Below are 27,367 nucleotides of genomic sequence, written 5' to 3' on the forward strand. Positions count from 1 at the left end.
GATGGAAGGTAGAGGTACCCAGAAGCTTACGGAACAGCTAGTCTGGATTGCACATGGTATACAAGAAAACCTGTCTCAAGCAATGTGGAAGACAAGGACCAAAGACCCAGGTTCTCCTCTGTGCTCCATTTGTGCTCCATGTTATGACTAGCCAGCACTCACACCTATGCAGGAGATATGGGCGTATACACACAGAGACAAACACACACACATACACAGAAGAGAGAGAAAACAAAATGGTCAGCTCTAAAAACATATACATACAAGTAACATTTGATTGTACATATTTAGGAATGTGTATTTGTATACATATGTAAATGAATATGAAAGAGCAAGGACTGAAAACATACTTACAAGTAACATTATACAGACAGAGAAGATTGTATTTGCATATTTAGGAATTGGTACATGTGAATATATATATATATATATATATATATATATATATATATATGAAAAAGCAAGGAGGACTATGTTGTAGATTTGGAGGAAGGGAAAGGAAGATTGTATAATTATATTGATCTCAAAAGATAAGCAAATAATTACATTTTTTTCAAAAAAGAAAAAAGCTTGGTTCACTGAGAGACAGAGAGAGATTAAAAGTTACAGAGAGAGACTAAAAGCTACAACACAGATACTGTGTCAACATTTTCAGAAACTCATCATGAGGAGAGAGCAGAAGCAAGAAGGACTCATTTAGCCATTCTTTTCACTTGTTTTTAACTATTCCATGTGATGAACACACTTATCTTTGTGCAATCACAGCAAATAACCCAAGTACACCAAGAGCAGCAGCCTGTTGTGAATAGATGGTTGAAGTATCATTTCCCCGGGAGAAAAAAAAACACGCAAATTATTTCTAATTTTCTATAAAATATGAGCAACTTCTAACAATAATGCTAAAGACAGTGTCCTTTTAAATAATAATGCTAAAGACAGTCTAAAAAGATGCAATCTTTGTAAATTATCCAAATTCCATTGCTGATAGTGAGATTAGGCCTTAATAATGGGCTAGGATATTCATCTGGTCATTCATCCAACATAAAATGAACAAGTGAGCTCACAAGTGAGAGTGCAGCAGAAATAAATAATGATATGGTTTTATCTTAAATAGCATTTTACCCAGCTATGAGATGTGAAGCTAGTAACAATATAATAAATTACTTAAGGTAAATTTGGCCACTGACGTGAGGGAGAACAGAATTCTGTACACCCATATTTGGTTGGGGGATGTCCTTTTGTATATATGTTTCTCTTATTGGTTAATGAATAAAACACTGTTTGGCCAATAGAGGCAGGAAGATAGGTGGGGCTAGGAGATGAGGAGACTGCTGGGGAGAGAGACAGAGGACACACGAGGAGATGGAGATGCCATGTAGCAAACAGGAAAGATACAATGTTCCAGTGTTCTCTGGTAAGATAAGGAATACATAGATTAATAGGGGTTAATTAATAATTAAGAGAGAGATAGCCAGTAAGAAGCCCTAGCCAATGTCCAACAATTTTATAATTAATACAGCATCCGTGTGTTTATTTGGGGCAAAGCAGCTGTGGAACCAGGCAGGATAAGAAACTTGAACTACACAGCTTATCATCAGCTGTCCAGTTACCATCAAAAACATTAGAAGAAAGAGAACTTGCAAGGAGAAAAAGTGAAAAGGTTTTATACATTTTCTTTACCATTTGTATGTACCACTTTCCACAGTGCATGGCATTTACTAGACACAAATTAAATATTTACTAAATGAAATAAGAGACTAGAATAAAAAACAGGGTCTTTTTACTAGGAACTACATCATTAAAAATGTATACTCTTGGAACAGCGGAACAAAACTTTTATCAGCTCTGTTTCCCATAGACTCATAGAATGGGAGATTTTTATTATTTTGAGCAAACATATGTGTCATCCTACTTTATGGGAAGACTTTGATTAGGCTTGTCAATAATTTTCTGAGCCCACATAAAGGTAACACAAGAAGCAAAAGAAAAAAAAAACACATAGTCTAATGTATCTATACTATCAAAGTGAATAAATCAGGAAGTCCTGAAGTTGAAGATTTATGGTGAAATCTGAGGCCTGGTTTCATAGAAATCTGTTTTGGATACAGATCACATCAGAAAATGGACTAACAGGAAACCCACAGAGGAACAAAAAGAAACAAAGTCACAAGCACTAAGGAGAAGGCAAACACAGAGAAAGGAGGAAGATTTTTCTGAACATTGGTCTAGTTGCATGCATAGAAACTATTTTCTGTCTTGCCTTATTTAAGCCATAGACACCAAATCATGTGCAGAGCTTCCAGTTAATTTCAGGACCCTGAAATCTTCAGAAAGGACCATGTGGAGTAAGCAAATGTAATGTCCTTTTCTTATAAATTAGAAGTGTGATAAAGTCACTTTATTGTCTTTCTTTTTCAGATGTGTATAATTTCCTACATATTCCAAAAATAATGATATAATCTAAATTTATGTGTCATACTGTCTCCAGAGAACAAATCAAAAGCAGCCCCTTCCTATTCCTTTGCTTTTTTCCCTCCTTTTCAACTGTCCTAGAACCATTAAAAGTAAGGCAAGTTAGTTTTACAATTCTTCCAAAGAGGAAATAACCTTGAGGTCACATAGAGACTGTCTATCATCTACAGCAGAGATGAAGGGGCTCTGATTAAAATCAGAATTCCCACAACTACATCTTTACTTGCCACACCAAAACCAGGAGCTATTGATTCCTTTAATTAAAAAGAACTGATATGGAAATACTAAATTGAGATGAATCCCATATGAACAACTCTGTGAAGATTTCTATTTTTTGCCTCCTACCTCAGAGAAAGACTTGCTTAATCCCCCCATTTAATGTTTCAGGGCTACAATGCATGCTTATCCACCAAATACCCCAAGGGGGAAGAGAATACAAACAAGAGGAAAGAAATAGGAGAAATTGAGTGGAACGTTGTGTGAAAGAAGAGTCTAAACACAGCCCCCAAAACAAAGCAATGAGATAAAAGAATCAAATATGAAATAGAGAACTAAGTGAATAATTAATGAAAAGAGAACTATTAAAATATAGCTGACTGACACACTAATCACTCAATTCTCCCAAGGGGTTGTGTCAAAATTCTACTACATAGAGACTAGCTATATGAAAGTTGTTAAATACCACCCCCTAGAGATTATCCATTTAAGAGGCCTAAAGTTCTGCATATCAATTTGTGCCTTCCTAATTCTCATTCTAAAGAGTTAATATTAACGGTAGTCTTCAACCAGGAAATAAAAGAATTTATGGTTTATGTATTTTCTCTTTTTTGCCAGTAAGCAATAATAAATTATGAAGTCTTGTGGAAATAAGCAAGCTAACACCAATTGACGACTTTAATCAATTGGTTAATAGACCACAATGTACAGCTCTCTCCTGCTCTCTCCTGTTCTTTATACTAATAAGTAGGGATGACTAATTGCAAAGGAAACACCGGCTCTATGGAAATGACAGGCAAAGACCAAAGCTTTTTATTATTGTTTTCACTTTCTCATCCATTAGCATACACAATATATGTGTATGAGAGAGAGAGACAGAGAGAGAGAGAGAGAGAGAGAGAGAGAGAGAGAGAGAGAGAGAGTCAAAGTAAGAGTAAATGGATTGGGACCCAAAGGACAAGAGGGCAGGGAAAGAAAGACTAGGGAAGAGGGAGTGGATGTCAATTCATAATCGAGCCTGATTATTACTTCTCATTGCAAGTTTTCAATTTTTTATTTTGTAAGCCCATTGGGGTCAGCTCAAAACACACTTAAACACCTTTAAAATAAATGCTGGTAAAACTGAATCAAAAAAACAAGAAAGAAAAAAGAAAAACCTGGAAATATGTATCCAAATACAACAAAGTTATTGCAAGGCTTCCCAAATACGTGGGCAAGAATCATACATAGCAAGTAAGAAAGTTCAAATAACACCACTGTTAAAATGTTCATACTTGCTCCTAATCTTAGCAAGTATGTATATTGATCAACACAAATATTGTTTTAAACCAACTACTGTGCAAAGATGAAAGCAAGCACTCAAAGCTATTCATGTTCTGAAACCCTGGGCTGTCCAATGCTATAATGTTGAGTCAGTCAACCCCTCAAGCAAAAGTGGTAACTACGTGGAACAAGTACATGAGAAGTGTGACTGCAGACACAAATAACCATAGGTCATATTTGTATTTCTACATGACATAATGATAGATACTATACCCATTAAAAGGTACTTACATTAATGTTTTCTGAAGCTGAAGAGAATTGCTTTATACTAGTGTAGATTTTAGCCACTGTAGATTTGCATTATATTAAATTTATAAAATATTTTCTTGAAGAATAGCCTGTTTATGTATCTCAAAATAGTAACACTGTCAAACAAAATTTACAACACATATATACAATAATGTATAACATAGATTATGAAATAGCTGTTAAGTAAATTATAATTTTAATGCTAAGAAAAAAAAACAAAAAAATCCAAGAGTGTACCATTAATGGAAAAATAAAAAAAGAGGGGATGACTAAATTTTGACAATGAAATTATATAGTATTTATGATTCAAAAGATAGGCAGTAATTTTTGTAAAATCACAAATAGCAGTACAGGGCTAGAATTATCAAGAAGAATTTTGAAAATTTCCATGATATTAGGCTACACTTAATATTTGCAAGAAAGCTGAGGATATTTTATTGTTTGAGATATTTATTCCCAGAAGGTAATCTTGTCATCTTCATCAGTGTCATGGGGAAACTTGAATTTTTAAATAAAAAAGAATCAAATTTTAGTTCACACTAAAATAATTTTTTCTCCATAGGGAAGTACAAATTTTAGGGATAGAAAACATTGCCTCATTTTTGTGAGATTTTCACTAATCAAGGGGAATCTTCAGTTGTCATCAATGCCCCCAATATAGCATTTCTCTGCTTCAGTAAGTGTAGTGAAATATTATTTATAATTTATTAAAGCTTGACTGAGGATTCAGAAAAGCAAAATCAGCCTCAAACCATGGAGATCAGGCATTGGTGATACTACACACCTTTAATGCCATCAGCCAGAAACTAGGAGGTGGTAATACACACCTTTAATCCTAGACTTAACTCACATGTAACACCATTGAGTACCTGGATGTCTTCAAAAATAAAGACTATCCTGTTGTACAAAGTATCTGAGGGTTAGCAACAAGAGACTATAAAAGCTTCTAAGGTTTCAATGCCCTAATTCAAAGATATATATTTTAAAAAATGTTAAAAGATAACTGAATCAAATTGGGGGGGTCGTAATCAAGTAACTGAATTGTGAAAAGAAATTTCTTATTGTGAACTGATAATAAAAATACTAAAAATTCCTCATTTAGACATATAACATGTGAATAATTTTTAAATTAATTTAGATTTTCTATGTGTATTCCTATATGTAATTTAAGCAGTCAAAAATTTGCACAGATGAGATTTAAAAACAATACTGTTATTTCCTTATTTCTCTCTCCAGTGGATTTTCAGCTAAAGTTTCTTTTTAATCTCATTATACCTAAGTAATTGGTCATAAAGATAGTTTCAATTTTTATTTCCTTTTTCAAGCACTATGAAGTAAATAATGTCTTCCCCATTCCACAGGTGTGTGTGTGTGTGTGTGTGTGTGTGTGTGTGTGTGTGTGTATTTGTGTGTGTGTGTGTGTGTGTGTGTGTGTGTGTGCACTCACATTTCCCAAATCCATATTCCTAGAATTGGTTAGGGTGGATACTCTATCATTTTTACTTTTATACATATATAACAATCTAACTATGTTCTCTACAGGGTTATTTTTCTTTCCAGAAGAGAACTTTTAATTCCTGTCACCAGGCTGGCTTTGAACTCAAAGATAGCCTCCTGCCTCTGACTCCCCCAAGAGCCAGGATTGAAGACGTGTACCACAATCCTTTTAATTATCTACAGTACTTTCTTCATTCACTTCAAAGTCTTTGTACTAAGCTTCCACGTATATGTATATATTCTCTCAAAACATGTAACTTCTCAAAATACAGAAAAATATAATCATTACAATAATTTTATGTTTACTTTTTCTTTTTCTCTTTAAAACAGGGTCTCTCTGTTTACCCCAGGCTGTCGTGAACTCTCTGTAGACCAAGCTGACCTTCAACTCAGAGATCAACCTGCCTCTGCCTGCTGACTGCTGGGACTAAAGGCATGTGTCACCATGCCTGGCACAAGAATTTTATTTTTAAAGGATGCATCTTCCAGAACTCTACCCTACATTGGCTATTTCAGTCTGATTTTCCTGACAACCTTTAATTCTGCTACATTGGCATTTCCCTTGTTATTTTCTGTGCTTAAGTCCATATATTCCCAGGAATGGAAATAGAAACTCTAATTTCCCACGAGAATGTGTAAAGCCTATTCTATTACTTTCCAGTTCCAGTTGGCTCTTGTGGCATGCATTTCTGTTCCAAGCACTGCAATTCTGGACCTTCTTCATTATACTGCTTAGAAGTCATGCTGTTGAGAGCACCATCATAATTGATTTATTTGTTTTAAAGCTGTAGATCGTATATCTGGTGGGAGATGTTAAATATCAGAGCTGATGGTCATCTCCACATATTTGTCTTCAGTTATTTCATTGAATGTTGTCTATTTTACATTTACCCCTTCCTTTGATTTTTGTATTCATATTCTGATTTTAGATATTCTGCTTTAGTACTTTAGTCTGTACTTTGTATCCTGATTTACAATTATTTCCTTCTTATATTTTTTTGAAAAGTTCTTATCTTAGCACTGTGTCTATGCAACTCCCACCTTCTTCCTTTCTCTTTGCTCTAGTCTATGGTCATCTTGTCATCCTCCCACCTCTTTTTGAGATCTTTGTCTAGAGAACATTGCTCATTTTTGCCCATTCATGTTCCTTGTGATAAGATTTGTTACTATTTTGTGAATATAAAATCTTATCTTTCTTAAAAGTACCAATATAATTTCAATATTTTCTTTTCTCTTAAAAGTCCGTCCCCTGCACTCCTGGGAGCCTCCGGAGGTGGACTGGCGTTTTGCCCTGGTGTGTGTGGGGGGGGACTATGAGAGCCCATCCCACTTGAAGGGATGCGCTCTGTCTCTGGACACATGGGGAAGGGCCTAGGCCCAGCACAGGAAGACTTGGTGGACTTGGTGGAGCCCCAGTTGGGGGCCCCACCCTTCCTGGGGAGTGGTGAGTGGATGGGGTGGGGGTAGGTTGGAGGTGGGGGAGAAGGAATGGGGGTGAGGGGAGGGAAAGGGAGAGGGGAATTACATGTGAAACAAGCCTGTTCCCTAACTTGAATTAATAATAAGAAGAAGAATGAAAAAAAAAAAAGTCCCCACTCACACTTGATTTGTAAGGTACTACAACGTATAATCATGTATCACATAAATCAAACTTTGGTCAGTAAATCACATATAAAATAGTTGTTCCCTGAGATTATACATCAACTGGAAAACTATCACCTCAGGACATTGCAGCAATCATGGCATCATAATGCATGGACCAGCTATGTGTTCATGATTATGAGCTATGTACAAGTAAAAGTATAATACATACAATTGCTACCTTGATATTTTATATAGTACTTGAAAATCATAGAAAACAACCATGTGAGTTACTGGTTTACATATTTTCTATTCTATATCTTTAACCAACGTTTTGGTATGTTCTTGCAATATGAGAATTTATCACAAAATGTTGTGATATGACACTAGTGTCAGTCTCAGGCAGCTTGAGTTCATATATTTTAATTGCATCAAAAGGCATGTGTAGGGGGTCTATATATGTCCCATTTATGACTAATTTTTTCCATTGACACTTATTCTCTGAAGTATGTGAATTCCTGCATTAAGGGCTCTACATTCAGGGGCTTTTGAAGTAGAAGGGTCAGAAAGATTCTAATAGCCAGAGGTTGTGGGTGATTGAATGAAATGGTGTCTTTGGATTTGACAGGACAACAGCATGTATAAACCCGAAATCTGCACAAGAAAAAGCCACAAAAAAGCATGAAAGGGTGAGATTCAGAAGCCTGCATCACTAACTGAGGAGTTATTAACAATTGATACCATTGAGGTAGAAAGACTCAGGTTTATTTTGGGGTGGTTTGTTTGATTTTAAAGTTGTAGCCCTTGGACGATCAACCACAGCCCAGTGGAGAATTCCACACTCCTGTGTATGTAGCCAGGATAAATTAGACTATGTGGATTATTTTTTTTGGGGGGGGGAATTGGTTCGAGACAGGGTTTCTCGGTGTAGACCTATCTGTGCTGGAACTAGCTCTTGTAGACCAGGCTGACCTTTAACTCACAGAGATCCACCTGCCTCTGTTCCCGGAGTGCTGGGATTAAAGGCGTGCACCACCACCACCCGGCATATTGTGGGTTTTTTTTTTTTTTTTTTTTTTTTTTTTTTTTTTTTTGGATATGAGATCAGGAAGTAATGAAGAAGTCAGAAGTGAATGTGGAAAGAGATAGGGAAAGGGGTGGGTATAAATATGACCAAAATACATTGTATTAAATTCTCAAAGAATTAACAAAAATACTATTTTTAAAAGGGTCACACGGGATGATTAATCTCCACTACCTAGGTTTGTTTAAGCAGGTTGTATATTTACACACTGACACAATGATTCATTTCTCAGAACATATTCTGAGAGTTCCATAATGCCTGACTACAGTGGGCATCCACACATACTGCATAGTTGACTTATCTACAGTAATGTCCTAGACTAACTCTCATTACTAGTCACATGACTTGAAGAAGGTTGCTCCTGTCAGCATTTCAAGTCCCTTATGTATAATGATTACCAACAATATCTGTTCCTCACATAAAGTGACTAATATTGTAAAGTACCTAAAATAATACCTCCTATAAAGTAAGGCCAACAGTATGATATGATAAAATGGAAAGTTATTTATTGTTCTTCTGTTTGTGAGTTTTAGAGGTCATTTTGAAGTATCTAGAGATATTAGACTGCACATTAAGGCCTAATCACATTTTATGCAACTGAAAGACCACAGAATACCTTTGGCATGACAAGTGTCACAGCTGCGGGCTTTGCTGTAGGCCATTTCTCTGAGAAATTTGATGCTAAAGTCTACATATTTTTGCTATGTGAAATCTCCAGCTACAACTCTTCATCATTGTAGAATGAGCTTTCATATTCCATGTGGAAGCTATGAGCTAAGTTAAAGTGAATCCAGACATCTAACTTTGCCTTACATACATTATTTCACAGCTTTTACCTCTCAATAGCTTGAGATTCGTTATCTTCCACTGTGTCTTATTTCTGACTAATCTGACCACACTTTTCAGATTCCAATACTCTGAGCAGATTTGCTTTCACAAATTTCTATAAATCCTTTTGCAATTTTAAGTGAGATTGCTACAGGGACTTAAGGTAAATTCAAGCTCCACACAGCAATTCTATCCAGAAGTTGAGATAACTAAAACAATGAAAAGCAGTTATTAGGGGAGCACAATCTTCCTAATTATAACAAGGCATTTGTCTCTGTAAAATCACCTATTTTAATAAGCACTGATATTTTGGGGATAGTACTTATGAATAATTGTACCAATTTAAATTTTTCTCCATAATGAACAGAAACAAATCCTAAGGTTTGGATCTATTCCCCAATTTTTACTTTCCCACTTAGCCAGTAATTGGCCATATGCAGAGATACACACATCAGGACCAGTTCCAGCATCAGCCACCAAGCTTTTCCAGCTTCACTTGGTCATAAATGTGTGAACATACACAAGGTTGTATAGTATTAAGATGCTCAAATCAAATTTTATTTTTTGCCATATTCTATGAAAACCGACCCCAAACAGTAATTGTTTAGTGAAGAATTTAGAGAGATCACTTTTGAAAACATCAAAAAGAGAGAATCAAAGATGGTGGGGATGTTGGAAACAGCCATGGGCTCAGTATCCATCCTCAGTGTCTGGTGAGAGGAACCTTACATCCATAAGTAACATTGTACTGTTACACAAAATGTGCCCCATGAGCACACCTATTGTAGGGAACTTCTTCTCTTTTTGCTCTAAACAGAAGGTTTTAAGTTCAGAGAAGATACATTTCTTAAGGATTATTTATGTGGGGTGTGGGGGGAATCTGTGTAAGTTTATGTCACATGTACACAAGTGTGTGGGTGCCCTCAGAGGCTAGGAAAAGTTGTTGCATCCTCTAGAACTAGAGTTACAATCATTTGTGAGCTACCAAAATTGAGTGCAGGAAACCAAACTCAGGTTTTCTGAAAGAATATTGAGTATTTGTATCCAATGAACCACCTCTTCAGCTACCAAAAATAGATACACCTATTTTATAAAATGTGGTTTAATCAATTTTAGTTACTATTGATAAATTTAGCTATTCAACTATTTAATTATTAATTTAAAAATTATGGAGAGACATGTTTGTTCCAATACCAAGATCTCAAAAACACACTGACAAATCACTACTTCTTTGATGTCTTAGAGGCAGCATAATCTCTATTGCATAGGATTGGCTCTCAAAATCTACAGCCACTCCAATCATGTGAAGTCAAAATACTAAACATTTTAGAAGATAATTTGCCGAAGCAAAATAGCTAAAAGTCAATTAAGCTAATTCTCTGACTATCCCCATTACTCGTGATAATGTGAGGCACATCTATCTACCAATGACAGTTACAATAAAGGAGAGGAGTCTATGATTTGAGCCCATAGAAATGCAAATTAGTAAAGGATGTTTCACGAGCACATGTCACTTCCTCTCCTCTAAGTCCCTGAGTTACAGTATAATTCCTCTACAATCATGGCTCTCAACTTATAGGTCATGACCACTTTATGGGCCACATACCAGACATTATGATTCACAATAGTATCAAAATAGCAGTTATGAAGTAACAAAGAAATAATTTTATGGTTGGGAGTCACAACATGAGGAATTGTATTAAAGGATCACAGGCAGCATTAGTAAGGTTTAGAACCACTAAATCTACAAGTTTCCTATAATTAAACAGAATATTAACCTTTATTTTAAGGTTAGTTGTGTATTGTATGTATGTGTATCTGCTTGTGTGTGTGTGTGACACATGCATGCAGTGTCCACAGAGCCCAGAAGAGGGTTCAAGATTGTTTAGAACTAAAATTATGGACAGTTGTGAATCTTCATATAAGTTCTAGGAACCTATCCTGGGTCTTCTGAATGTAGTTAAGAGCTCATACCTACTAGCCAATCTCTCCAGCTCATGTGATACTAATTTTAAAAACCTGTATTCAGGTCTTAAATATAAGCAATCTCAGGAGTTTATTATGAATTCAAATTTGAGAGAAGTATACTGAGAATTTCTATGTGAAAAGATGTTTCTTTACTAAAATTCATTTTATTGGAACACATTAAAATTAGATTCTGATTGGTGTTGTACAAATGAAAAGTATACATGTTAGCATGCGTGCTGTATTTGCATTGCATACTTGTTTAACAAAGTAGATCACCGAGTCTCTGAAAATTTACCATTTCCAACAAAAGCATTATTTCCCTGACATCTGAGAAAATTTACAATTTTCATTGTGCATTAAGCCTTGACTCGGAGAGCACCAAAAAAAATCTCAATTGTGTCATCATTAGGCAAAAGCAAATTTAAATTATCTTAGATAGTCAACAATATCCACTTAAAAGTAAATATCAGAAACTTGAGTCACTGATTCCTCATTAATTTTGTCTTTCAAGTCACACACAAGCTGTAAGGATACATCAACCACTGCTTATTCAAACAGGCGTTCCTGATGAAGATAGAAATTGTGGCAGATGTAAATGGAAAGCAGACTGTAAAGTTCTGTAATGGAGATTACCCCACAGCAGTGAAAACGCAGAGCTAAGAGCTTTCAGCTCTTTGGCCCATTCTGCCAATTGAAAAGAAAAATTGAAAAGGCTCAATTATTTAATTTATACCTTTGATGAGTTTTTATAACATGAAATGAATTTTGTGATTAATGAGGATTTTATGTAGACTGTACATTTAAAAAAACTCATCTACAAAAGGAGAATAGTTTTATTTTCTGGGTAGTGAAGTTGAAAATGAAATGCAAAATAACGTTGATTGACTTAAATTTGATATATAAAGGTAGCAGTAGTTAATAGAATATTGATTAAGGATATAAAAGGGGATGGTGACAAATTCATCAAATCTCCTTGTTCCATGCCTCAAGGCATTTGGTTAATAAACTTCTTCTCTTATAATTGATTTGTATCTTCCTATTACTCGGCTAAGCTTGTTTCTTTCCCTGTGAACATATTAGAATTACACAATTCCACCACCAGCACCAGAGACTCATGCAAACAGTTTTGTGAGGGCTGTTAGTGTATCTTACTATTTTAAATGTAACTGATCCTACAATAGGTTCATAGACTGGGGATAAATGTAATTAAAACACACCAACCCAAATTACTGGACTAACCCAAGAAAAAAGCTGCAATAGAAAAATGCAGAAATGCTGGGCTGGAGAGATGGCTCAGCCTTTAAAGGCTAGGCTCACAACCAAAATTATAAGAGAAATGCAGAAATATATCTGCCATTTATATTTATCAATATATGATGTTACTTTTGTAACAATTATGAAACAATTTGAGCAACTGGATATGCAAAACATATAATTAGTTTCTAAAAAGCATATGAACATGGGACTACTTTTATAATCTATCAAATTCTGAGGACAATTTTTTAAATCTTAGAATAATGTTTAGTTGGCTAATTAAGCTTTTTTTCTTCATTTTTACTAGGGATTATAATTTTTACATTCAGGTAATTTATGCACGTAAACATTAGCATCAATTCAATCAAATCACTGTGAAGGAGAATTTTTTTATACATTATCTCCTACATGTGAAACAATTAATTGTGAATCAAATATGTTAACAAGTGCTCAATTTGTATGACTCCTGATATATGTAACAATGTCTTATGCAACAACTGCCTAGTTTGTTTTCCTTTAGGCTATGAAGCATAAGTGATGGCTATGTCTTTAGTGATTACATGTTTTTCATCATGCACATACCTCATAGACTGCATGACATTCTGTACCTAAAAATTTTGGAGAGTGAAGGGAACACTGAAAAATTCATCCTACATGTAGGAAATATGTTAAACACTTTCTTGTAAACCTTAACCTATAGAATGTTTTTGCTTACGCTTATCAATTTTAGCCTTAGGGGAGAAAAACAGCAACTCTGTGAAGGAAGCAGCATCCTATCTCACTCCATAGCTTATGTGGCCAAAATTATGGACTTTGATGGGAATATAGTGAATAGTTGACCTAATCACACAGTTTGCCTTTGGATCAGTGTGCCAAGGCACACCTGGTTAAACCACTCAACAGTGCTGAGTTAAAACCATTCAGCAGCTCAATAAAATATCTACCCAATGTTTCATCACCCTAAGTTTCACCAACATTATCCAATATACAAAAGCATAAAAGTATGAGTCTGACCTATTTGTTGATGAGCAACCAGTAAAGATCAACAATTGCATTTTTCTCACTCACAAAAATCCTTAACAGTTAAGAACACTTCTTCCTCTTTGAAAAGGTATAACAGAAAAATCCTTACTTGCTAGCTTAATGTCTTAAAAAGAGATATAAAATTCTAGAGTATTTTGTTCCAAAATTTTCCTTCCTGGTAAGAACAAATTTACAGCATGTGGTACTTTCATAGACAAATGTGGTCATGTCATAGTGAAATGCAGTGATTCTTGCCAACACGCCCCAACCTACTAGAAACTGACAGCATTGCACAGGTAGTTTTGAAGCTTCCTGGAAAAGCTACTGAATGTGTTTAGAGACTACTATTAATCACTAGCTCTGTTCAAGATCAATATTGATGCACATGAAACTTAACTTAGTCCGAAATATGCCTGAAGATATATTTATACAATTATGTGATGCTGCTACATCAGGCCATTGAAGCCAATATTTTTTTTTTTGGATCTCAATGTTAAATTATGCTTCTTTGTCAGTGTATACATCCTTGCTTTAAGTTTGCAAAATGTAGTCACTGTGTGTGTGTGTGTGTGTGTGTGTGTGTGTGTGTGTGTGTGTGTATGTGTGTGTGTGTAGAGGGAAATGCTGACCATGCCTGCTTGCGACTGGCACAGTTGATGCTGATCATGCATATTTGGACATGGTCAGAGTGACATAGGAAGGCATTAACTATGAGGGATGCACGCATGCGGCTCTCTTTTCCCTCTCCTGCCTGGCTGTACAGTACTGGCTCCATAGTGCAAGTACTTCCTAATAAACTATCTGTTTTCAAACTAGTTCTGACTCCATTGTGATCTGCATTAATTGCATTCCACTTTGTGTGTGTGTGTGTGTGTGTGTGTGAGAGAGAGAGAGAGAGAGAGAGAGAGAGAGAGAGAGAGAGAGAGAGAGAGAGAATCTAAGCTGTAAATGAGTCTATCTCACCAGCCATCTCCTAGATAATGACATGGAGGCTTATTATTAATTATGAAATCTCAGCCTTGGCATAGGCTTGTCCTATCTCTTATAACTTACATTAACCCATTTATTTGAATCTAGATTTGGTCATGTGGCTCATTACCTCATCTGTCCATAGTGTTCATGCTGCTTTCTCCTGGTCTGGTTATGGGCAGCATCATATTTTGAAGTTTCCTCTGGGTACTTTGCAGAAGAACAGATGAGATTGGTTGAATTCCATTAAACCATGATTTTCAAAACTGTTGGTAAAGGTGCTATGTAACAGGTTATTGACGTGAGAATACTAATATAAGGATGGGGAAGGGATCTCCAGTCTCAGTCAGCACAGAAGTGGCTTTCAAGCACCATCCTGGACTTAGAACAGCAGGGGTGACTTAGGAGGAGCTAGACTCAGAGAGGCTACACACCTCAATCGTGGTTTTTTTCAAAATCAAAGTTCAGTCCTACAAACCAAACAGAAATTAGAATAATACATCTCCTGGGAATTAGGTCGTCTAAATATAAACAGAATATCTAGAGCTTAGAAAAAATAATTACCAGTGCAGTGAAAATTAGAGCTAGTTGCTTACATTTTGGTTGTTACATAGTCAAGGAGGACCTCATGTTTCTACTAAGTGTTAGGAAGTTGAAAAGTAGCAATACACAAACAATCACCAGATAAATCCTAATTCAGCTAAGTGCTCAGGTTTTCATGATTCTATAAACCTTCATTCATTCTCCTTCCCCAGTTTATATTCCCCCTGAGAATTTCTTCTTCATTCTTGTCTTTAAAAGATCAGTCTGTAACTTTATCTGATCATTTTCCTTCTGCAAATGACAAAAGGAAGACAATATTCTCCTAAATTGTTTATAAATATGTACACAAAAAGATTCAGGTCTCAACAATGACAAGGACCTCAAGTGTTTTTTAAAGCTTTTCTATAGCTAGGCTGGGATATTTAGGGAGAGGACAAAGAGTGGGGGGAGAACAATGGGCATTGTTTATTTGCATTTTAATAGAGTAAGAATCCCATTTTGTGAACTGCTGGGGCTTCATTTTAAATCAAGTTATGTCTGGATACACACATTTCCGTATTTTTAAACACCCTTATTTCCCATTCAACCACCACATACATTTAATTTTCTCAAATGAAAGTCTATTGAGATAACGCTATGAAAAAAAAAACATGATATGTTGGAAGATCCCCAGACAAATGAAATGGTACTCATATAGTATGTTCCATTGCAGGTCTGACAAAGTAAATTCTAGCTTCCCTAAAGAGAGATACTCCCATTATTCCAGTTCAACACAGCCATCAATGCCTGTCTGCATGTAGTTCCCTTCAGATGAAATGGATTTTTTTAGTACTAAATTTGTCCAATGGCCTTGCCAAGCATATTAGACCTTCTGTAGAAGGTCTGGAGCTAGGGAAGACAGCTAGATAGGAAAAACACATGAGGTGCCAGCATGAGGAGCTGAGTGTGAAGACCCAGCATCTATATAAAAAGCTGACTTTCTATACATCCCAGTATTAAGAGGTGGAGACAGTCACAGCCCAGAAGCATGCTGCCCAATGAGCTTAGCCCAAATGGAAAGCTTGCAGTTTAGTGAGCGACCTCATGGTATCAGTTTATCTCAAGGCAAAGAGGCAGAGAGCTATTGAGGAATCCATACCCAACTCCTGGCTCTCTAGTCTTGTGTGTGCTGACATAGGCACTCACACCCACAAACACACAGGCACGAAACACACCCACATGGTGGGAGGTGGGTGGGGATAGTGTGCCCCATCTATTATAAATGTTTACATTTAATATGTGAAAGCATTGTCACATCAGATATATTTTACACAGATATATATATCTGTCCAGAGCTGTTGAACTTCTGTTTATGTAATAAAGTATGTATCTTCTAATTTTAAGTTAGTGTCACTCATTTCTCTGTTGGGGAAACTAGCTTTTGCTAAAGTTAATTAGAAATAAATGTATCACACTGAGAGATTATTCTACCTGTCAATAGAAGAGATCCAACAATGTTTTGACTCCGCCACTCTAAAACTCATAAATCTTGAAAATAACATTGTCAATTCTTAATTATCTACAAATTAATTTCTCTTCTCCTCCTTACCTCCTGGTTTCAGAGGAAAAATTGTCTCAGGCCTTTCTCATGGATGATGTCTCTCTGTCATCCTGGTCTGTCTCATCAGAGAGTTCTTCTCTGTTGGAAATCTGCCAGTCCAGAAGGATGATGACTTTTTGTATCACACAGATCTGAATTTAGGTCTTGACAGTCCCTGGCTTTCCAATTTCCAGTGCTGTGACCTTAGGTGAATTATTCAATCAGTTTGCATCAATAGATAAATCGTTTGTAAAAATCCCTTTCTCTATAGTATAAAATTTTAGCCTCTTATTAACTCTGCCAGGTAACTCTGGCTTATCAAATTGCACCTGGAGAAGAAGGAACTATAAATATCTAATGATGCAGACACAGGTTCAGCCTTCCGTTAATGAAGATTCTTGTATCTAGCATCTCTCACCCAAGGCGCCTGGAAACTATGGTGTTGTTCCATGAGCCACCAGCTCCTATGGTGCAGGACACTTTTTTTATCAGGTTATTTGGCATCCTCCTAATAGGAATCTCAACTCTTAATCCCCAAACTATCTCATGATCTTCAGGATGGATTTATAACAGAAAAATAATATACTGCACTACCTGGCTTGCCCTTGTTCTTTGGAATGTTTTCAGTTTCTAGTGTTGAACTTGGTGTTTAATGCCCTTATAAGTCTGAATGCCTAATTAAACCTTAGAAGGATGCCAGGTGTGGCTATGTGACACAAGAAAACATTAATCTAATTATAAGTCAGTGCACAAAGATGACTCATATGCACCTATATGTTCACAGAATCCTAGTGTCTGGTTGGTTGGTTTCTTGAATTCTTTTTGTGAATTAAAGAAGAACTCTACCTTATCCATTCTACATGGTTTATCAAATTTATTAAGAACAAACAGTAATACACTGTGTGCCCAGGTCACATTGTATTCATTATTCACCTGTTGATAGGACCTGGAGCCCCTTTCACTTTCTACCTATATTAGGAGAAATGCTACCAGAAATATAGGTGTTCAAATGTCTGAGGGTATTCCTTCTGTTACTTTCAGGTATATACACAAGCATGGGATCATTGGACCATACAATAATCATGTTCATATTCTTAAGGAATCAAAACAACATTTTCACAATGCCTGCATCTTCTAATATCACCATCAACCAGTTTACAATATTTCAATCAAACCCCTTTCAGTAGCACTCTGAACTTGAACCCCAACTGCCTAATGCTAGCTGATTTATTGCTAATAAACTAATCATTAAAAAAGTGTTTGCAATAATGACCCACCTAGATCCTGTGGCTTTAATTTATGAAAATCTCGCTGGGCGTTGGTGGCTTGTGCCTTTAATCCCAGCACTCGGGAGTCAGAGGCAAGTGGATCTCTGTGAGTTCAAGGCCAGCCTGGTCTACAGAGAGAATTCCAGGACAGCCTCCAAAACAATACAGAGAAGCCCTGTCTGGAAAAACCAAAAAAAAAAAAAAAATTATGAAAATCTCTGTTTAAGAAAACAATTACCATGCTCTGGCATTTTGTCTCACCTCCAGACACATGGAGCTGCTTTTATTAGCAGGTGCAAACATTAGTGTAGCAAAGAGACAGACTCTACTTTGTGTCAACACAAAACAATCCTCTTTTTGCCCTCCTGCATTTAGTTGATAAAAGTTTGCTTTTCCCCTTCTGTGTTCACCAAGCCGGTGCTTCCTGTCCTGCCTCCCAAGGTACTTCTTTCTTCAAATACACTCCTAGATGCACCAGTTTCCCAACGCTTGTTGTTGTCACTCTGGTCCCTTTCTTGAAGGTGGAGGATGCCTGGAGCTGACCTTGCTGTCAGTAAACTCCCACTAGTTTCTTCAAGTAGCCTCACCTTTCTCTATCATTAGTTTTACTCATCCACGTTAGTAAATCTTATCAATAACCCCAGACCTCAGAACTTCTGTGAAGTACAGCATTTGGTCAGACTCTTATTTCCCATTGTTTGAGACAGAAACAAATCACACCTTGTCTTCTTACTCACTGTGATCTTTTCTAAGTCCCCTCTCCGTTTAGAAATATATAAGGGTAATTCAAGAAATGTATAAGGGAAAATATAGCAGAAAGTAGGTATGCTTATCAATTCTCTTTGTAAAAGGGAATTTCTTCCCTGAAACAGAATGAGTAAAATTAAGAGAAAACAGTCTTTAAATGTGTACTTGTGTGTATGTGTGTGGAGAGAGAGAGACAGACAGACACAGAGACAGAGACAGAGACAGAGAGACAGAGAGACAGAGAGAGAATGGTTACATTAAAGCAGACAAAAAAAGTCTACAACAAATATGGTAAATAGCTATCTCAATAAAAATCAAAATATATAAATAAAAGGTAAAATAGCTGAAGAATATTTGACATGATGTTTAACATCAATAAGACTGCGAATTAAATGGATTACCACTTACTTAACTTGTAAATTAACATTTTATAATGATTATATCCAATGTAGAAGGCTTATGAAAAGAAACACTCATATATAGTAAATGGAAAGAGACCTACAGAATATTCTGAAAAGTGACCAGCATTAAGAGTTTTTAAATGAAAGTACACAGCCTACATATTCACATTTTGCAGGTCTATCCTTCACTCAAACTAAAATACAACAAACAACCCTGCCAGTGCTGCATCTCCCTTGATTAGACACACTATCCATCATAGCTTTACAAAAACATTTAAAGCAGATAATAAGCAATTATTATGAAGATTTTACAGAGGAGAAGTCTGTAAAAAGAAACTAAGAGGATCTTGACCCTTAGGTGCCTTGGTTTGGATAAATGTCTCTCAAAGACTAATGTGCTAAAGGGTCATTACACAGCTGTACTAGTCAGGGTTATCTAGAGGAAGAGAACTTATGGAATGCTCTATCTGTCTGTCTACCTATTATCTATCTATAACTATTATCTATCATCTACCTATCATCTATCATCTAATTATCTGTCATCTAATTATGTCTCTCTATCTATCAATCATCTATCTATCTTTATAGTCCATGGAAAGAGTCACTGTTTTAGTCCATGATGAAAACCATTCTTCTGTCAGTGAAGGAATCAGTTTGGCAGCAAGGAGGGTCATGTGGGCAAAAAGGAATGCCCAGCAAGCAAAAGGCAAAGAATCTCACTCTGCCACAAGATTTTGTTTATCTGGGCTGCCACCAGAGGGTCCTGCACATACTTCGGATTTTTTTTCAAACCAATTAGGACAATTCTTTCAGTGAGTCTCCCTACTCAGGTGATTCTAATCTGCAACAAGTTGACACTACATCCATTACATGTACTCTGTGATGATTCCAGAACCCTTAAGAAGTCTTCTAGCCATTGGCGTGTATCCCTAAATGAGACATTGGAACCTAGCTTCTTCCTTTCTTTGTCAAGTCCTGCACACAAGGTAAGCAGATTTTTTTCTGCCACACACTCTCTGACATATTATACTCTCACCATAGGTCCAAAAGTAACCATGGAATGAAACTACTGAAACCATGACAAGGAATTACCTCCTATCTTTATAAGTGTATTGCTACAAGTCCAAGTGTATAGCTACAAGTGTGTTGCTACAGTAACAGAAAGTTGACTCATTCACAGTATATCTTAGCTATAGTATAGTGGAACTCAGAGGCAATAGCGGGTTTGTTTGTCTAAACATAGTACTACACCAATGACAATCTAATATATAAACTGTCCATAGTATCCATAATGAAAGAAAACTGGAAATCAAGCCCACCTTGAAAGGTATTGTTTATTTGCATACCTACTGACTTTTTTTCAAAACCCAAACATGTCCTAAGATTGATTGTTACAAATTTACATGAACAACCTCATATTCCTCAAAAATGAGGTTCAAGCAACATTTCTTGAACATGGAAAATCATATATTGTAGCTTACTGAAAAGAACAAATTTACAAGTGATAATTTCAGGTTTATAAGATAATAGATCTTTAGTAGAAGTCACAGATCATGTCTGAGTTGTTCTAATTCACTGTTGGGAACCCACAACTGTCCCCTCTGCCCTCAACAGTATTGCTTCTCTCACACATACACAGAACTGCAATTCAACCCCCAAATTTCAGCCACTATAAGCACCTTTGGTGTTCCCAGGTAGATTAATTCCTGCAATGTGTTTGCTCTGCAAGCCTCCAATCTAGCCTGAATATTGTGGCTATAATGATTATGAAGCAATAAATAAAATGGCTGCATTTATGTTTCTTTCTTACTCAAGTCCCACCTCATTACCGGTTTTCACCCCCATACACAGCACTGTTATACAAGTAAGTAGGTGCCAAGCACATGTGGGAAAGAGAATCCCACAGAAACAAAGGGCTCCAACCATCGCCAGTAGTTAAATCACCACGGAATAGAGAAATGTACCTTCTTCAGAAATGTTTTCATTTACCCCAAATAATCCTAGACCTCTGTCTTTATCAGTAAAAGGAATTATAAAGGAATTAATGATTTAAGCAAAAGTATGCCATTGTGGAAAAAAACTGCATTAAAGGTAGACCATCCTATCTGCAAATGCTGTTATGTTCCCATCAAAGTGAGCCTGGCACTCTGTTTACACCTTCAGAAATTCAATTTGTCCCTGTTAAAATTAGGAATGATAATTGGCAGCACGGATATGAGGGCTGCGAATAAACAAAATTATGGTGAAGTAAAATGGCGCTCGGAGTAGGCGTTCCACAACAGAAGTAATAGCACATTCCCCGCGGCCAGCGCTTTATAATTTAATAATGTTTTTCCAACCTCTGAAAAGCAAGCAGCCATACCTGGGATTGTTCCTGGCTCAGTGGGAAACCCACTTAAAGGCCTTTAGTTCTTAGAGTTTCCCTGGCCTGCGCATCTGCCTGATACAATGATGGGAGCAGTAAGTAGGAGACAGGCTTTTGATTCCTCTTGTGAGACTCCAGACCAGCTCGGTGAATGATTATGCCTCTCTCACTGTCCTTCTCCCGCACCGCTTTATTTAAAATACCTCAATAGCAGCGCGGAAAGCAAACTTACTTACGTTAGCCCAGGTAAACTTTGTTATCCCGTGGCACATTCTTGCTAAGTCATTAAAGGCTCTAGAGTAAATCCCATTGCTCTGTGGTTTAATAAGGAATCGCTCAGAGTGGTAGAGTCAATTACATCCCTGCTCCTCGCTTCTTCCCACCACGGAAAAGGATTGACAAATGACACACAGAGGCCTGGTTAGGGAGAGAAGTCGCTTTTCTCTTAACTGCAGCCTAATCAGCATGGTAGTCCCAGCGCTAATGAATATTAGTCCAAAGACATTTCAGACTGAAGTCTGCCAGGGATCTTCGCTAAGGCAGTCATTTTGCAGATGAGAAAACTGAAGCTGAAAGAGTGAATTAAACCCCACTGGGCTGTGGCAGGCACTGGAAACTGGCTGGTTAATGAATGAATCTAGTCAGAGGGCTAGACTCCAACACACAAACTCATAGCTATGGTATGCTACGATTAGATGTTATTCTAAGTGTTGTATACTTGTCAGCCACAAAACATTCACAGATAAGGAAATGGACATACTAGCTCATTTAATGACCTACAATAACACATAGCTAACAATGATGAAGATGGGCTTTTATCTAAGAGAATCTGTCCCCCAGAATACACACACTTCACAGTTAGACTTTACTGTCTCTCACATTAGGAGTCTAGTCCTGTATTTCCCTTTAAAAAAATGACTTGTCCCTCAGTTTCTCTCCAATATTAATAGTGGATCAAGTTCAACTACCAACCTCTCTCATCTTGATCTGTGAAACAGCTTCCTAAGCAGTCTACCTTTCAATCTTCTCCCTACAGCAGTCTTCCCAGTATCGTTTGACTGATCTTCAGGAAAACTCACTGAATCCTCCCATTCTCTATGGTAAGACATTGCAATGTTTCTCCATTACCATCAGTCTATTATTACACAGCCTACTGATGGATTGTGGTCTCTTCTTTATATTTTGCCTACACACACACCAATCATACTGAGCTTCATTCTTTTCCTAAAAGCCTTATGTCCCTTGTCTACTGCCTTGACGTGCTCTTGTCCCATTAGGGCTGACTTCCTTTTAGCTCCAGTAGAAGCTTAGATATGGCTTACTTGGGGAGAGTCCCATCTCTCCCAAAGAACAAGAGATGCTGGGATGAAAACTCCTCTTGAACTTTATTAGGCTGGAATCTAATAAAATTTGCCTATACATCATTGGGTAGGTTCAGAGGACATTGTTGTTCACAGAATATCCCATCTTACCTAAAAACCCTTGATTTCTCAAAGAAACTATGTGCTTGATAAATTTCACTATTTCTCTAAAAGAAATGAAACTTTTTATTCCACATCAATAATGAAATCCTAAAGGTTGGCTTTATATTCATGTGCTATCTCCAGCCAATGCCCTGAGTGTGGTGTCAACTAGTTCCTGGGTACCAAAGGTATGGAGTGTGTTGTCAGCTAGTTCTTCAAGTTGCCTTGCAAAGTACATGCTTCTGGCCAATGCATGTTTATGTGTTAAGCAACTTTCTAGCTATGCCTCCATCCTGCTTCTCTCATGCTTGCTGCTGCTTCTTTCCACCATCTGCTGTCTCTCTGCATGTTACAATTAGCGAAGTCTTTATTGAACCTCATGTAATACTGGAAGGGACCACAAAGGAAAGACTCTCCAAACTGATGTGGGGAGCAATCCTGAGAAACCTGATCTCTAGCTTGAGACTATTTGTACCAATCACAGACTTATGCCTTAGACTAATTACAGGCATTAAAGCTTGTGTTTGAACCAATTACAATAATTAAAACTTGCTTTTGACCAATCATACCTTTGCTACTAGTCATAGTTGTGGTAATATTTTGTTTATGATCTAACAAATAAAGCTTGCCTGAAGATCAGAGTGCAAAGCTGGCCACACTAGTCAGCCATAGGGGGCAGGCAGTGATGGTGCACACCATTAATCCCAGCACTAGATAGGAATATAAGGTGGAGACAGGAGAGCAGTGTATTCAGTCTGCAGTCACACTGAGGACAGGATCACCCCCCCACACACACACTGTGGTCTGAGCCTTGACAGAGATAAGAAGTCTCGAGTGGCTTGGCTGCTTTGCTTCTTTGAGCTTTCAGCTCCCCAATGCCAACATCTGTCTCTTGGTTTTTATTAATCACGCTACACAAAGTAACCTTTCCAATGTGGGTGCAGTGGGGAAAGGGGTGATACAACCCCCACCACCACCCCCACCCCCGATGCCCACATATAAATATTTCAGTAGGCTTTTCATTGCACAAATTCCAGTGCAAGCAGCCCTGGATGGAGCTGTGCTTTCAGAAGTCAGGGTAATCAGCTGCTTCATCTGCATGACTATCTCAAGACATCCATGGAATGTTCAAGATGCCTGGTAATGGCATAAGGCTCTTTCAACTGGCTGTTAGGAGTCCTAGTTCCAGACAACTAGGTCAGTAAAAAAGAGACCAATGCCTCCTAATTAGGGAGTCAAATTTCTCCCCAGTGTCTTTACTTATTTACAGGAAAATGGGTGTTAAAGATGTGTTAATAATATAAACTTAAAGAATTTATCACTAGGTTAACAGTAATTTTTAACAGATTTTCACAGCTCTCAATAGCTGCCCAATTTCCAAAAAAGGGTGGCTCCCTGGTCTATCTGTACAAGTGATTAGAAGGGGAGGAATCAGTGAAGAATTGATTTTTTATTTTCATAGCTGATGATCAAAACCTAGGACTCATTCTTAACAGGCAAGAAATTTACCAATAGGTTGTGTGTTCAAAAGCCCTAATATATTTTAATGTGTTTGTCAATATGTGGATCTTCTTCACCTTTACAGAGGTATCATAGTATGAATATTCATGTTGTGTGTTTGAGTGTTCACAGCTTCACAACTATCTCTGGATATATGCATATGTCTCTACTATCACAGAGTGATATAACTATAATGTAAGACCCTCAGAAAGCTGAGGCTTCCAGAATCTTAGCCCAGGATGGCGGCCACCCCAAACACAGAATGGAGGCGAAAGCTTGATGCAAACTGCATGAGGCTTTATTGTAGTTTTACGAACTAACCCCATGTTAGCTCGGGTCTTTCACCCACCCGCCATGGCAGACGGCTAGAAAAAGACGGCTCCTTGGGTCTCCCAAAAGATCTTATAGGGCAGCGTAAGGGGAGTGTCTAGGGGTACGCACAGGCTTATGCACAGGCTCACGATTGGTGTGCTTCCAGGCTTGGAGGGCTTGCCCTGTGTTGGTCAACTGGTTGTTATGGCCTATAGGCCCTCCCAGGGTGGTTGCTATGCTCTCTACGTCATTGCTGTGTGCTTGTCCGTAAAGCACACCCAGGGTCGTAAAGCATAGCGCCACCAGCTAACTTCCGATTGGCTCCTTGTCACGAGACAGGCATCTGACTTTCTAGTGACTAACTTCTGATGGGTTCCTTGTCAAGAGACAGGCATCTGACCTCTACGTGACCAAGGCAGGTTTATGGCAAGCATGTGTTCGGCTGTTATGGCTGCCAAAAGGAAGCTGGTTCCTTCAATACAACATCAGTAACAACTTACATGTCTCCATATTGCATGGATACTTGGTCTTTATTAAAAAGACTGAACAAATGAGTTAAGAATGAATACACTCAAAATTTAAGGAGGTGGTTATAAATGGCACACTCGTTGCAGGTTTCTTGACTGCGACCTAATGCGTAGGGCTGATTCAAAACTCAGAGATTTCGGGGTTTATACAAACTCCTGCCAAAGAACTAATTCCACTACTGCTGAGGCAGCTGCGAAGATCCAAAAGCCACTCAAGCTGATCTCTCAGCCAGGAAATATCTCCTCTATCCAGTAATGATAGTAGCCATTCAAGAACAGAAAGAGTTAATTTGACTAGTGGAAAGAGAAATTTCTCTTGAACAAAAGCAACAGCATATACCAAGCTTGTGTAAAAAGACAATACACAGTGTGCCACAGACATTGAAAGAATGCTAGTGTTGGTGGATTGGAAAAAAGCAAACATCTGACTAGTGGGATACTGGCAAAGATGTCAGACCAATGGACCCCAAAGCTGAGACAAAGGTTTGTTTGAAGCTAAGAATCTTTGTGTGCCTTAAACAATCATTGTCATGACTAAATTTCAAAACATCCCACTATTTTTGCTACAGCAAAGTGTCCAGAATATGAAGTGTTGATATTGATTATTTAAGGGACTATTGAGGATAGCCCAGTTGGTACAGCACCATGGTAGCATGCCCCACATTTTGTCTATAATTCCTAAGTGCCACTTGGGAAGTGGAGGTAAAAGGAGGCAAGCAAAATAGAAATTCTAGCTTATCCTTGGCTACAAAGTGAGTTTAAGAGTAGACTGGAATATGCCAGAACCTGCCTCAAAAATAATAAATAACAAATAAATAAGAGGTAAATAAGATAGCTGAACACAACAGGGAAAGAGTTAAAAAGAGAATCCTGTCAGTGGAAGTTATCAAAGGATTTTAAACAAGGAATTCGGAAGCAACTTTTTCAGTGTAGAAATATGTAAAATGAATTGAAGATATGAGACCAAAATGAAACCAGGTAAATTACTGAATGCATAAAAGAAAACTAGAAAGGTCTATAATAAGCCTGAGGGCCTAGAGAAGAGAAGATGCAAGTAAGCACTGCAGGAAAATGAGAAACCTTTTTAAAAATTAAGTTTTCGTGGCCACCAGGTTTCAGTAGCATCACTGAAGAAAGGTTACAGACACAGGACAGACAGCCTGGTGTGTGTACTCCCTCAATACTTCCTTTGTTGTTGTTGTTGTTGTTGTTGTTGTTGTTTTCAAGACAGCATTTCTCTGTGGCTTCGAAGGCTGTCCTGAAACTAGCTCTTGTAGACCAGGCTAGTCTCAAACTTAGAGATCTACCTGCCTCTGCCTCGCTAGTGCTGGGATTAAAGGCCTGTGCCACCACTGCCCAGCTACTTCCAATTTTTTTTGCCAGTGAAGTTCCACAGTAGTACAGCTCTTTTGAGTTCATATGTGTAACCGCCCTGCAGTGCCTGGAAAACATTGTTTTGCTGTCTCGGGCTCTGGCATCCTCTCTATTCCTCTTCTGCAATGACTCCTAAACCTTAGTAAAAAAGCTGTGATGTCCCCTGTGGAGCTGAACATTCCACAACTCCTTATTCTTGTATCTTGACCAGCTGTGAGTCTTTGTATTTGTCACTATCTACTGTAAAAAGAAGCTTTTCTGATGATGGTTAAGGGATGCACAGTCCTATGAGCATAACACTGAGTCATTGAAAGTTAATTAAATAAAAAAAACATAACATTAAGTTGATAGGGTACTTCAGATCTAGAAGGATCTGAAGAATGAATAAGATCAAAATATATGGAATGAAGTTCTCAAAAAAAAAAAAAAAACAATAAAAGGCAACATTAAAAAAAAAGAACTTTTCCATGACAATGGTTCTTCATGGAATATTTGTCAAAATAAGATCACTGAAATCCAACTTCCTAAATGTTTTCATAACAGGGCATCATGTTCTAATCAAATGGTTGACAGCCAAGGTTTAAAAACCAGCATTCAAATGTCACATTTGGTCAACTACAAGCGATCTGTAAGTGTATGAATGAAATTTATCTTGTCATACACTGCCTGAGTCTATAAGACCGACTGAACCAAGAGAGCAATTCTGGTCATCACAAGGTTTAGCCATCTGAGACCTGATCTGTGGAATCAAATCTTATGAACTGAAACACATTGGAGGTCAAGAGGCCAATGTAGTATCATGCTATTTGCTGTAATGGCACTAA

The sequence above is a fragment of the Cricetulus griseus genome, assembly GCF_003668045.3.
Source record: "Cricetulus griseus strain 17A/GY chromosome 1 unlocalized genomic scaffold, alternate assembly CriGri-PICRH-1.0 chr1_0, whole genome shotgun sequence".
Classification (NCBI taxonomy): Eukaryota; Metazoa; Chordata; class Mammalia; order Rodentia; family Cricetidae; genus Cricetulus; species Cricetulus griseus.